Below are 14,802 nucleotides of genomic sequence, written 5' to 3'. Positions count from 1 at the left end.
ACCCACTCCAGTATTCTTTCTTTTTAATTTTTCACTCCGGTATTCTTGCCTGGAGAATCCCATGGACGAGGGGCCTGGTGGGCGACTTAGCGCTTGATGAAAAAAGCCATCAGACTTTAGTGTCCACAGGGCTCTCCTATGGTAAATAAGGTGTTGAGTCCACACCAGATAGGGAAAAATGTATTCTGGCCTCTGCGCAGTAAAGCCAGCATAGCAATGACATTGACATTTGACAAAAGCAGCATAAAGGAGAAAACGGCATGCATGCTAAGTTGCTTCAGTCTTGTCCCACTCTTTGTGACCCCACGAACTGTAGCCCGTCAGGTCCCTCTGTCCAGGGGATTCTCCAGGCAAGAATACTGGAGTGAGAGGCCATGCCCTTCTCTGGGGAAGGAGAAAACTGTGACCCCTTTAATAGCAAGGGGCATTCAGGGTATTTGTGTCCAACCTTCTCAGCCTGCAATGTGGGAGACCTCAGTTCGATTCCTGGGTTGGGAAGATCCACTGGAGAAGGGATAGGCTACCTACTCCAGTATTCTTGGGCTTCCCTTATGGCTCAGCTGGTAAAGAATCTGCCCAACAATGTGGGAGACTTGGGTTCGATCCATGGGTTAAGAAGATCCCCTGGAGAAAGGAAAGGCTACCCACTCCAGCATTCTGACCTGGAGAATTCCATGGACTGTCCATGGAGTCACAAAGAGTCACACACAACTGAGCAACTTTCACTTTCTCCCTGAAATCCTGATTCCAGTGTTGGTTTCTTATTATCTTCCCAATTGTTTACCACTTTTCAGAATACAATACATTGTATTTATATGCTATTTTTCTAAATTGGCCGTCTCCTTCTGGTGGAAAAATATAAATTCCTGGAGGGCAGGAATCTTTATTTGTTCATTAACATATGCTTATAGTAATGCCTGGTGTAATGTATACTTCAACATTTGTTCAATGAATTGTTCTCCAGCCACACTAGCCTCTTTTTTGTGCCTCTGACCCTAACTCTAACTCACCAAGCATGTTTTCACACCATTATGTATTTTCCTGTAACAACTTGCCCACAGATGTTCCTATAACCACCATCCTTACTAAGTTCACTTCTCTGCTCACCTCATCAGCCAAGGCTTACTTTTCTTCCTGACACTTAGCATTTGATCATAGCTTTTCTTGAGTATGTTTTGTTTCTCTGATTTGTTGTTGTTGTTGTTTTTACTTTGCTTTAGTTTAGTTTTGCTTTTTTCTGTTTTCTTTTTTCAACATTTCTTTCTTATACTCTTTTAATTGCTACTAAAGATGTAAACCATCCATGACTGTTTTAATTTTTGCCATATAATGTCATCTTTTAGTAGATGGAGGTAATGGCATTAAATATCTTAAGACTGGATCCCTGGTTTCATGACTTTACCACTTAGTGGTACCATAAGCTCCGTGACCTTGGCCTGGCACATTAACACTTCCAAAATTTTATTATTCATCTTCAAAAGGAGAATGGCAATTGATATAAATTCTTGACTGTTGATAGGCTTCCATTTAGATAATGCATATATAGGGCTCAGCAGAGCACTTGACAGTGATGATAAATGGATGATTATTATCATGATCATTGACTGTGTGCTATCAGAATTGAGCGTCAAGAGATCAGAATTGAGCGTCAAGAGATCTAGGCTTCTTCCTAGTCTCTGTTGCTTAAAAATATTTTGTAATTTCCACGAAGTTACCTTAAAGCACACTGTGCTTTAGATTCTGCTTCGGTCCAAAAGAATAATAATGCCTGTCAATATTGTTTCTCATAAGTAGTTTAAGGAAAGTCTAAGTATTTAACTCATCTCAAACCATCACTTTTTTAATGGATAATGGTTGGTTGAAGTGCTTCCGTTGTCCAGACAAATTTCTAAAGAACCCTAGGCAAGGATAATGAAAAATCCTGTTCTCTGTTGCTCAGAGGAACAGACATTAGCCCAGCCTAATGGCAGGTTCTGCCCAAAGAATCCTGAGCAGAAAACAACTGAGAGGTCCAATTCAGGTGCCACTTGTACAGACAGTAACTGGGCAGATTGCAATGAAAATGCACTTAATGTCTTCCGCTAGATGGACCACTCCTGGGTGAAGATAAGAACAACAGAAACTCTTGAAAAGGAGAATTTTATTTTTTATTACTTTTTTTACCTAGTTTTTCTTTTTCTTTTTTTTTCTTTTTTAAATTTTAAAATCTTTAATTCTTACATGCGTTCCCACACATGAACCCCCCTCCCACCTCCCTCCCCATAACATCTCTCTGGGTCATCCCCATGCACCAGCCCCAAGCATGCTGTATCCTGCGTCAGACATAGACTGGCGATTCGATTCTTACATGATAGTATACATGTTAGAATGCCATTCTCCCAAATCATCCCACCCTCTCCCTCTCCCTCTGAGTCCAAAAGTCCGTTATACACATCTGTGTCTTTTTTCCTGTCTTGCATACAGGGTTGTCATTGCCATCTTCCTAAATTCCATATATATGTGTTAGTATACTGTATTGGTGTTTTTCTTTCTGGCTTACTTCACTCTGTATAATCGGCTCCAGTTTCATCCATCTCATCAGAACTGATTCAAATGAATTCTTTTTTATGGCTGAGTAATACTCCATTGTGTATATGTACCACAGCTTTCTTATCCATTCATCTGCTGATGGATATCGAGGTTGTTTCCATGTCCTGGCTATTATAAACAGTGCTGCGATGAACATTGGGGTACATGTGTCTCTTTCAATTCTGGTTTCCTCGGTGTGTATGCCCAGCAGTGGGATTGCTGGGTCATAAGGTAGTTCTATTTGCAATTTTTTAAGGAATCTCCACACTGTTCTCCATAGTGGCTGTTCTAGTTTGCATTCCCACCAACAGTGTAGGAGGGTTCCCGAAAAGGAGAATTTTAAGGTAACTATTTTCCTCTCATATCCCCTATAAGAATTTTGAAAACTGGCTTCTCATATTTTTAATTTGCAAAGGATGTAATTTCTAGAATATTGTAGATATACCAGATAAATGTGTTTAGATATCCTTTTTCTAAATCTTTGTACTACAAGTGTAGTTCACTCAGTTTATGAAAAATGTTCAGTGTATGACTGAACAATTGGAAATCTAGTTCTCACTGAAAATTTTCAGTTATTAATAGCATTATAGTTTATAAGTAAAAGTCTGACTTCATTTTTCAATTTCAGTAAATGTGTGAATGACACTCTATAGTATCTTCCTTCTGAATTCCAAATCTAATATTGCTCAGTGGATAATAAAATAGAAAACAAGGTAGAAGAAGCCCACTTTTAAGTCTAAAATCTATCTCCCAGGTTTCAGTAAGAAATGCACTATTGTTGTGTTCTATAATTTCCACTTGTTTCTTTCTCTTCCACTTCTTTGCTGAGATTTTCAATTTTTTAATTTGTTTAAAGAGAATTTGTAACTACTTGATAATTACTTTTATGATGGTCACTTCAAACTTCTTGTCATTATTTCAACATTATTCACATCAATGTTGGCATATGTAGAATGTCTTTTCAAGCTGTGATTTTCTTAATTCTGGGTACTGTGATCTCTATCATATTCTGGGCATACCACATTCTAAGACTCTGGACCCTATTCATCTGTATTTTTGTATGATTCTTGGGTGCAACACACAGTGATGTGGGCTGTACCTTCAGATTCCTGCTCTGATTCCACCCTAAAAGTGCATTGCTGACTCATGCTGCCTCAGTGGTAGCAACCACCCACCTCAGCCCTGGATACCATCCCAATCAATGACAGGCACCAATTCACAATCCTTCTGTAGCCTTAGAAAGGGAGTATAAGCTCAGTTCCCCTCTAGGCAAGGCTGACCCCAGGGAAGGGGGAAGGGAATGGCAGATGGAATAATTTGTGAAGAAAATAATCAGGATTACATTAATGGAGGCAGAAGTAGTATTTGACAAAATCAACAGTCATTCCCATAATAAAATCTCTCTCAACACACTGGGAATAGGGGATAATTACCCCCAACTTAACAGACTCAAGGGTAGGTGCAGAGATCAGCAAAATTTGTAAGAGTCAATGATGAATGTAGGCACTCACCAGAGGTAACAACTTGGAGAAACAATCCCAGATGGCACAGTCCAAAACCAAAAGTAGAAAGAAGTGATTGACAGCTCAGGGTTGTAAAGCCTCTTGCCCTCAGTCTCTCCATCTTCCCTCTCCTTTCTCCCCTGGGTAGCTCCCTCCCAGACTGTCCAAACTCCCTTCTCCTGTGCCCCAAGGACCAGCACTTCAAATCCAATCTGCAGGTCTTCCTCCCCTCCCTGCCTTTGTTCCTCCAGTACCCAGTGAAGACCGTGGAGAGAAGAGGGAGTGGGGGGATAGGAGGCCAGGGGATAGGGCTTTGCTAACTCACTGGGGGTCCAGCACTCTGTCAAGTCAAGACAGACCTCAGGGATGGCCCAGGAGGCTGTGAGAGGGAGGTGAGCTGTGGTGGGGCTCAGGAAGGAGGGAGGAAGATGAAGACAGGAAGAGAGTGGAGGGAGGAGAGGAGAGATGAGAGATAGGGGTGTAGAGACAAGGGAGAGAGAGAACGGGAAGGGAAGGGAAGAGAAGGAAGCTCTACCATGGCAGGGGTCAGAGGAGAAGGGAGAAGAAAGGGGAAGTGGTGCCCCTGCTGCAGCCCTTTCCTTCCCCTGCCCCAGAACTGAACTTCCCCAGCCCAGGCACTGTTCCTCCAACTATGCACACGGTGGACTAGGGATCACTGGATGCTGGTTGATGCTTTGTCACCTGTGTGAGCTCAGTCAGACTTGGCCATGGGAAACAGCAGCCATGAGGATAGATCGTCCCCAGAAGGAGTAAGGGGATGGGTTCTGGCTCAGTGTGGGGCTGAGGGTCCTTGGCCTGCCCTTATGATCACCACTTTCTCTCCTGATGGGCCCTGTGCCTGTCTGAGTTGGATATTTCTCTGAGGAATCACACCTGTCTCAGGCTACCTGGGGTTCCTCTGGAGGACAGGCAGGATGATGTGATGAGTGCAGGGAGGGATGGGCAGTTTCCCCCGAGAGGCCTGTCCTGCAATCTCCTCTAACACCTCTGCCAAGTTGGAGAAAGGAAAAGAATGAAGTGTTAAATGTCTGGCCATCTATTCTGCTTGCTGACATGTTGCAGTCATACTGAGGGGGCCCATGTGGACATCACTCATTGCTGTGTGTCCATCTCGCTCCTGGTCGGATGAAAGATGTATATCAAAACTGTCCCGAACAAGTCCCATGCTTCTCTGAGTAAACATGCTGGGGTTTGCTCTTCTTGGAAACGAAATACCTTGATCATTGTAATCTGATTTGGGAACAATACATAAATGCTCCGAAGGCCAGAACAAAGTCCTAGGAAAATATCATACCTAATGAAGCAGAATCAGACTTTTCTTTTTTCTTTTTTATTTATTTTAATTGGAGACTAATTACTTTACAGTATTGTGGTGGTTTTTGCCATACATTTACATGAATCAGCCATGGGTGTTCATGTGTTCCCCATCCTGACCCTCCCTCCCACCTCCCTCCTCATCCCATCCCTCAGGGTCATCCCAGTACACCACCTGTGAGAACCCTGTCTCATGCATCGAACCTGGACTGGTGATCTGTTTCACATGTGAAAATATACATGTTTCAGTGCTATTCTCTCAAATCATCCCATCTTTGCCTTCTCCCACAGAGTCCAAAAGTCTATTCTTTACATCTGTGTCTCTTTTCTGACTTTTAAAAGCTAAAATGAAGTATTGCACAGTTCTAAAAATGTTGGAAGACCTCACTACAGTTTATTTTCTAGGATATGAGAGATTGGGAGGATCCATAGCCCAGGAGAAAGCAAGTACAGTGGGAAGGACTTGGGCTGAGGGTCTGATCTGTTAGTTTGAGCTCTGCCTTTGTCATGCTGGGTCACCTAAGAACATTCACTTAATGTCTCTAACCCTTCATTTCAGTTCAGTTCAGTCACTCAGTCACGTCCCACTCTTTGCAACCCCATGAATCACAGCATGCCAGGCCTCCTGTCCATCACCAACTCCCGGAGTTCACCCAAACTCATGTCCGTCGAGTCACTGATGCCATCCAGCCATCTCATCGTTTGTCGTCCCCTTCTCTTCCTGCCCCGAATCCTTCCCAGCATCAGAGTCTTTTCCAGTGAGTCAACTCTTCACATGAGGTGCCCAACATGCTGGAGTTTCAGCTTTAGCATCAGTCCTTCCAATGAACACCCAGGACTGATCTCCTTTAGGATGGACAGGTTGGATCTCCTTGCAGACCAAGGGACTCTCAAGAGTCTTCTCCAACACCATAGTTCAAAAGCATCAATTCTTTGGCACTCAGCTTTCTTCACAGTCCAACTCTCACATCCATACATGACCACTGGAAAAATCATAGCCTTGACTAGACAGACCTTTGTTGGCAAAGTAATGTCTCTGCTTTTCAACATGCTATCTAGGTAGGTCATAACTTTCTTTCCAAGGAGTAAGTGTCTTTTAATTTCATGGCTGCAGTCACCATCTGCAGTGATTTTTGAGCCTAAAAATATAAAGTCTGACACCGTTTCCACTGTTTCCCCATCTATTTGCCATGAAGTGATGGGACCAGATGCCATGATCTTCGTTTTCTGAATGTTGAGCTTTAAGCCAACTTTTTCACTCTCCACTTTCACTTTCATCAAGAGGCTTTTTAGTTCCTCTTCACTTTCTGCCATAAGGGTGCTGTCATCTGCATATTGGAGGTTATTGATATTTCTCCCGGCAATCTTGATTCCAGCTTGTGCTTCTTCCAGCCCAGCATTTCTCATGATGTACTCTGCATATCAGTTAAATAAGCAGGGTGACAATATACAGCCTTGACTTACTCCTTTTCCTATTTGGAGCCAGTCTGTTGTTCCATGTCTAGTTCTAACTGTTGCTTCTTGACCTGCATACAGGTTTCTCAAGAGGTAGGTCAGGTGGTCTGGTATTCCCATCTCTTTCAGAATTTTCCACAGTTTATTGTGATCCACCCAGTCAAAGGCTTTGGCATAGTCAATAAAGCAGAAATAGATGTTTTTCTGGAACTCTCTTGCTTTTTCCATGATCCAGCAGATGTTGACAATTTGATCTCTGCTTCCTCTGCCTTTCCTAAAACCAACTTGAACATCTGGAATTTCACGGTTCACGTATTGCTGAAGTCTGGCTTGGAGAATTTTGAGCATTACTTTACTAGCATGTGATTTACTCCACTAGCATGTAAGTTGAGTGCAATTGTGTGGTAGTTTGAGCATTCTTTGGCATTGCCTTTCTTTGGGATTGGAATGCAAACTGACCTTTTCCAGTCCTGTGGCCACTGCTGAGTTTTCCAAATTTGCTGGCATATTGAGTGCAGCACTTTCACAGCATCATCTTCCAGGATTTGAAATAGCTCAACTGGAATTCCATCACCTCCACTAGCTTTGTTCCTAGTGATGCTTTCTAAGGCCCACTTGAATTCACATTCCAGGATGTCTAGCTCTAGGTGAGTGATCACACCATCATGATTATATTGGTCATGAAGATGTCTTCTGTGTATTCTTGCCACCTCTTCTTAATATCTTCTGCTTCTGTTAGGTCCATATCATTTCTGTCCTTTATCGAGCCCATCTTTGCATGAAATGTTCCCTTGGTATCTCTAATTTTCTTGAAGAGATCTCTTGTCTTTCCCATTTTGTTTTCCTCTATTTCTTTGCATTGATCGTTGAGGAAGGCTTTCTTATCTCTCCTTGCTATTCTTTGGAACACTGCATTCAGATGCTTATATCTTTCCTTTTCTCCTTTGCTTTTTGCTTCTCTTCTTTTCACAGCTATTTGTAAGGCCTCCTCAGACAGCATTTTTTTTTTTTGCATCTCTTTTCCATGGAGATGGTCTTGATTCCTGTCTCCTGTACAATGTCATGAACCTCTGTCCATAATTTGTCAGGCACTCTATCAGGTCTAGTGGCTTAAATCTATTTTTCACTTCCACTGTATAGTCATAAGGGATTTGATTTAGGTCATACCTGAATGGTCTAGTGGTTTTCCCTACTTTCTTCAATTTCAGTCTGAATTTGGCAATAAGGAGTTCATGATCTGAGCCAGAGTCAGCTCCCAGTCCTTTTTTTTTGCTGACTGTATAGAGCTTCTCCATCTTTGGCTGCAAAGAATATAATCAGTCTGATTTCGGTGTTGACCATCTGGTGATGTCCATGTGTAGAGTCTTCTCTTGTGCTGTTGAAAAAGGGTGTTTGCTATGACCAGTGTATTCTCTTGGCAAAACTCTATTATCCTTTGCTCTGCTTCATTCTGTATTCCAAGGCCTAATTTGCCTGTTACCCCAGGTATTTCTTGACTTCCTACTTTTGCATTCCAGTCTCCTATAATGAAAAGGATATCTTTTTGGGGGGTTAGTTCTAAAAGGTCTTGTAGGTCTTCCCAGAACCGTTAAACTTCAGCTTCTTCAGCATTACTGGTTGGGGCATAGGCTTGGATTACTGTGATATTGAATGGTTTGCCTTGGAAACGAACAGAGATCATTCTGTCATTTTTGAGATTTCACCCAAGTACTGCATTTCGGACTCTTGTTGACCATGATGACTACTCCGTTTCTTCTAAAGGATTCCTGCCCACAGTAGTAGATACAATGGTCATCTGAGTTACATTCACCCATTCCAGTCTATTTAAATACTCTGCTGCTGCTAAGTCACTTCAGTCGTGTCCGACTCTGTGTGACCCCATAGACAGCAGCCCACCAGGCTCCCCCGTCCCTGGGATTCTCCAGGCAAGAACACCAGAGTGGGTTGCCATTTCCTTCTCCAATGCATGAAAGTGAAAAGTGAAAGTGAAATCACTCAGTCGTGTCCGACTCTTGGCGACCCCATGGACTGCAGCCTACCAGGCTCCTCCATCCATGGGATTTTTCCAGGCAGGAGTACTGGAGTGGGGTGCCATTGCCTTCTCCTTAAATACTCTAGAGGCATAATAAAATACCCGGAATATTTTGTGCTGTGGTTCAAAGCTCAAAGATAATTTTCATACTTGAAAGAAGAATTAGAAAATGAAATTTAGATCTAAAGAAACTGTACAGAATGTAACCTGGAGAGATAGAATGATAGGAAATACCAAAAGAGAGTAGATGAGAGTTAAAGGAGAGGTGAATAAATCTAATACACGTTTTATTGGAGTTCAAGAAAGAGAAGAATAGAGAAGTATTTGAAAACCATCATGATTGAGAAATATACAAATGTAATAAAAGATATCAAATTGTTATAACCACATCAATGAGAGAAATACTTTAAGGAAACTATACTGGAGAAAAGAAACATTTCATAATTATACAAGGTTTGATTTGATAAGAATATATTAATAAAGCAATTCAAACTTATGCACTTCTTATAGGAGTCAAAATACATGCAGCAAAAATTGACAGAAGTAAATGGTGAAATAAACAAATACACAGTCACAGTGAGATATTTTAACAGCTCACTGAATTACAAGTAAAACAGACCCAAAAAAATCAGTTAGATGGATAAGTTTTGAACAACATGAGTGGCAAAATTAATTCAGAATAGAACACTGCATATAATAACTGGGGCTGGAACATTCCAGAATACGCTTGGTTATAAGTCAAGTGTCAAGAAACTTCAGTGAGAATAATACAGTCGACCTTGAATGGTTCAAGTGAGGATTCAAAGGTAAGGGTGGTTTCTCTCCCCTTCCCTCATCCAATTATGAATCCCAAGTTTTCCAACACTCTCCACCCAAGTGACCTCCCGTCTCTCCAAATATTCATCCTGAGAGCTATCAAAGGCAAACAAGGCGAAGCACTAGTTGCAAAGAGTTGGACACGACTGAGCAACTGAACAACATATACGAAGAAAGTCCACTGTGAACTGAACTTGTAAACTGTCCGGTGTGAACTGAACTTGAATCCCTGAAAAGAAGGCTGGAGACATTTTTACAGATGGGTGACTGGTAAGCGAAAGTCACTGAGGGGTGTTTGAATGGGGGTGGAGTAGGGGGTTAGTTCCTATGATACAGCTACTTGGATTTGCTAATTAGCACATATGTGGGGCTTCCCTGCTGGCTCAGATGGTAAAGAATCTGCTTGTAATGTGGGAGGCCTGAGTTTGATCCCTGGGTTGGGAAGATCCCCTGGAGAACAGAATGACTACCCAGTCCAGTATTCTTGCCTGGAGAAATCCATGGACGGAGGAACCTGGCAGGCTACAGTCCATGGGGTTGCAAAGAGTTGTACCTGACTGTAAGAATAACACTTTCACTCTTTCACTTATCTGGAAGAGAAATATTCTTCTCTTGTATTCATGACAGGAAGCAGTGGTGTAAATCGAAACAAAGTCCTCACTCAAGTTAGGCCCTTATCCTTCTATAGGAGCTGGGAACAACAGGGAGGGTTATCTCCCTGAATGTTTGCACTTCACACAGATGACTCTCAGGTCCTTGAGGCAATGTTTTTATCCCAACTTGAAGAGAAAGGATTATAACTGTAAGATATCTAATTGCTCAAAGAGTGAGTACTGGGGAATATTTGTCTACTACCAAGTTTTAGATGGAACAAACAGCAAATTCTATTGTTAACACAGCTTTTTCAAGGATACAATTAAAGGTGAGGAGGCAGGGCTGGGATTATCTCTAGGACATAGCCTTAAACTGCTAGAAGCCATGCTTGAGTTTAGTCAAGTGCAGAGATTTTGAAGGAGTAGTTAGGAGCCTAGAGTTCTGCAAGACTCAAGGAATCACATGATTAGAGCCTTTCCCCTTCAGCAGAGGGAGGATTCTACATCAGCCATGACTTAGCCACAAGAGAAGAGGTTCATCATATGTAATCATGGCATATGTCTTAGGGCTCACTCAAGCCACATCCTTAGAAGAGTGGAAAACAATCAACCTGAGCCGTCGTACCACCATCGTCTGTGTAAAGGGGAGTCCACTGGGTGTCCTGTGGGTTGGGGTGGGGAGGATCCCTCAATCCCACCTACCCTATAGGGTCCTAAGGCCAAGACCTCATGGTGACCCACTCACCCAGTTTGGCTTGTGGGCAGTGACCATGTCTTCACAGGGTGTTTGTGAGGAGAGTTTGAGGGATGAAGTCATGGGTTTTTGGAAAACTAAGGCAAACGATCAAGGAAACCAAGAGTAGCCCCCAAATCACCTTGTCAGGGCCACATAAGAAGGATGAGTCCTCAAAAGGAGTTCCTTTTCCAGGGAGAGAGGGGAGAGCCCTGTGGCCAGGGGAGACTGAGCCCCCAGTTCTTACTGCCCTCCCCCCCACTTTGCTACCAGTGTGACACCGAGAGATCCCTTAGAATCAGGAGGGCTGGGGCCACTTACGCGGATCTCCAAATCCAGGGAACTCTGAGGGCCTGCTGCGTGCCAGGCCCCGTGCCTCCTGCTTCATATTCTCCTCCTTCTCACATTCTGATCAGGACTCTGATATGCAGAGTCGCCAGATCCTGGCCCTCTCTGAGGCTGCTGAAGCTTAATGAAATATAAGAGCTTGTCAGGAGTCATTCAGATGCTACACGGAGATGCAGACCCTGGGACTGAGCTCTACTGAATGAACATGATACCACCATGGATAGTTTTAATAAACCCCCCCCTGCCATATTATGGGAGTTTTCTGAAGGACGACCAAAGTTGCAGAAAGATCTGAAAGTAGCTGCATGACAGTTCAGCCCATTCCAGGGAGGGCATACCAGGGACAGAAATAGAAAACATAGAGGACATAGGAAGCAGAGCTTAGTGGCCACTGAAACCATAGTAGGGGGAAAGTCATGCTGCTTCCTTTTGAAAAATGTGGACAGTGTGGATCAATGGTCCCTGTTTGTCAGAGACAGAATTGGAACTCTGGAAGTCTCAGACCAGCTTACTCAGCAAGGGAGAGGGAGTGAAGACAGGGCATCAGGCAAAACTTTACGGAATTTTCTGTCTCCGAACAGCAAGTTCCTCTTGAGTCTCTGTGACCTAAGAGAAGAAATCCATCTCCTGCATGAGCTGAAGAGAAATCTGCGCAAGAGTTGTGAACATTTTGGATGATGGAAGTGGAAGACAAAAATACACACACTCTGAGGGATAAATCTTCAACAAACTCTAAAAATATATGTGAATGTTCAGTCAATTTATGATTATATATTTTCTAGAGTTTTCTCTCAACAAATTTGGCCAATTGCAAATTATTAAACGCTCTAAATGTGTATTTAGAAAATAAAGGCATTGTGCATCTTCCATCTATATGATTCCATCGCCATGACTCTTAGATATTCAGTATTCACTAGGTTGGTACAAACTTTCCAAATGCATTTGTCCTTAGGTAATGTGCTTACCTACCTAAAATACTTAAAAGTATTTAGGATTTTTGTATATTATTTGTAAAAGTTACTATCACATAAAATTTTCTTCAAACTGAGTTTCTCACTTATTATATCTCCTAACTTCCATTTTTTAAGCTAATGTGATTTGGCATCTGTCTAGAGGTTTATTGTAGAAGCACTTTCCTTTTTAGATGTATTATTTGTTGATCTCTTGTCTACTCTGTCACATTTATGTCATGGCATATTTAGTCACTCAGCCATATCGGACTCTTTGGACCCCATAGGCAGTAGCCCTGCCAGGCTCGGTTGTCCATGGGATTTCCCAAGCAATACTGGAGTGGGTTGCCATTTCCTTCTCCAAGGCCTCTTCCCAGTGGAAGGACTGAAGGATCTAACCCGGGTCTTCTGCATTGCAGGCTGATTCTTTACCACTTAGCCATCAGGTTCCCTAGGAGGGAAGCCTCCTGCCCCTACCAGGGAAGCACACGGCTCCCCCCCACCCCAGCAACCTGGGAAGTCCCCAGTTAGTAGATTAAAAAAAACAGTGGGGAGGGGGCCGCAGAGAAGGCGAGGAAAGCCCAACTAGGCCAATAGCAGGGCAGGGACCACCTTCAGATTGGTGCCACATGCACCCCGGGGAGTGCAAGATGTTCCCCATGCTGGACATCCCAGACGGGCACACCCAAAGACTGCTTGAAGCACGTGGAAGCTGCCAAGGGCGGCCGATCACAGAGGCCACAGCCAGGGCCTCTGCGTAACTGTCTTCTTATCTTCCCTCTCGTGGGCAGCATTCCCAGGCGTCTGCCACAAAGGCAGGGGCCACCATGTCTGCACTTAGGGGGATGGAGGGCCTGGAGGCCCTGAGAGGACACCCCCAGCAGAGCAACACTGGGGTAGCCGGGTGCACAGGCCTTTGATCAGCAAGCCACACTCAGGTAGGCCTAGCCACTGGAGGAAACCCAGGGCCACAATCCCGGGCAAAGGAAGTGTGAATGGTCACTGCCTCCTGCAGTTCACATTAGTTCTCATGGCATTCTTCACAGATGCTGGAGCAGAGCTAAGAGTCCTACCAGTTTGGTTTTTATTTCAGCCCCTCTCCCATCCCAAGAGAGACCCACCCCTGGTGAGGCACATTCACCAGGAGGATGCCCAGGAGGGAAACAGCAGACCCGATGGTCTGGAAAGTTCCAGATGGGGCACCAGGCAGGGACCAGCAGGGGCAGCCTCTGACACCGCATAGGCGCTTGGGAGGTGTGGGGGGCGGGGAGGGTGTTTTCCCTCCTGTCTCCAGGACGAGGGTCGCAATCAGGGGAACAAGCAGCTGCGGCCAAGCCAACAGCCGCCGGCAGCCCCCTCCCGACTGCCTCAGCCAGGGTGACCGTGGCGCCAGGGGGCGCCACGGCCCCTTGGGGCGGTGGCATCTGGGGAAGAGATCAGTCTCCTGACTACCCGCTGGCCGACCCCAAGGCGGACGGGCGGCCTCTCCAGGAGTCTTGAAACCTCAGCCCCAGGACAGGCTAGGTGACTCCGAAAGGCGAGGCAGACAAAGCAGGGGCGGAGCGCCCCCCAGCCGCCACCCCGACTTGGACCACCACGCTCCATCTACAGACCGCCCGGGGCACGCAGGCTTCGGCGCTATGGGCCCGGGACTAGGGATCGCTGGGCGCTAGCCGACCGCCGCCGAAGACAACCCCGGCCCCTGCAAAGCAGGCAGAACCCCCTGGCTCCCCGATCACCCCTTCTGTCTCCCAAACCCCGGGACCCTCCCCACGTCTCAGGCACCCTCCCAGCCACCGAGGGCGGAAGCGGAGGCTTCAACCGGAAGCCGTTCACAAGCGAGCAGGGCCACACGCGGGGAGGGCGAGAAACTGCCTAACCGACGGAGGAGAGGCCCGAGGCGCAGAGCGCGGGGAGAGGCGCTGGGCCGCCGGCAGGCAAGCCAGCCCCGCCACACGCCGCGAGCCCTGAGGCTCTGCGCCAGGTGCTCAGGAGGCTACGCGCTGGTCGGTCCCAGCCAGGGTGGGCGTGGGGAGGAGGTGTCGTACCTGGCCACAGAGACGAAGGAGCGTGGAGGTGCTCGGCCCCACGGAACCCTCGGACCGAACCTCGAAGGACGTGACAGGGAGGTTGGGCGGGAGAGGCACGCAGAGACGACGTCGCGGAACGCGGGGCGGGCGTCGCCCGGAGCGGCCGGCCGGACGGGGTTTCACGGTGTCCAGGGAGTAGGCGCGCGAGGCAGACGGGCGGGGGGAAAGCCAGGAGCTGCCTTCCCACCCGATTGCTTCAGGACACCCCTTCTCACTGTCGTCCCTTACAGAAGGCCACCAACCCTACTGCCGTCAGCCCAGGCGCCGAGTCTCCGCAAGCGAGCGGACCGCCTACAGACGACTCCTTCCCTTCTTCCCGTCGCGCATGGGGGCAGGCATCTACCTTAAAGGCGTGGGCCACTTTGTCTATACTTAGGGGG

General features: G+C 45.7%; 1 long non-coding RNA gene across 1 annotated transcript; it reads left to right on the top strand.

The window, feature by feature from the left end:
* Positions 1–3,465: 3,465 nt before the first annotated feature.
* On the top strand, positions 3,466–12,255 carry LOC132658817 (uncharacterized). The gene is made up of 2 exons (XR_009598869.1): positions 3,466–9,978; positions 11,964–12,255. It is a non-coding gene; the product is annotated as an uncharacterized LOC132658817 (long non-coding RNA).
* Positions 12,256–14,802: the final 2,547 nt, after the last annotated feature.

The sequence above is a fragment of the Ovis aries genome, chromosome X (genome assembly GCF_016772045.2).
Source record: "Ovis aries strain OAR_USU_Benz2616 breed Rambouillet chromosome X, ARS-UI_Ramb_v3.0, whole genome shotgun sequence".
Lineage (NCBI taxonomy): Eukaryota > Metazoa > Chordata > Mammalia > Artiodactyla > Bovidae > Ovis > Ovis aries.
Note: the sequence above shows the minus strand (reverse complement) of the source record. Positions and strands in the feature narration are given on the sequence as shown.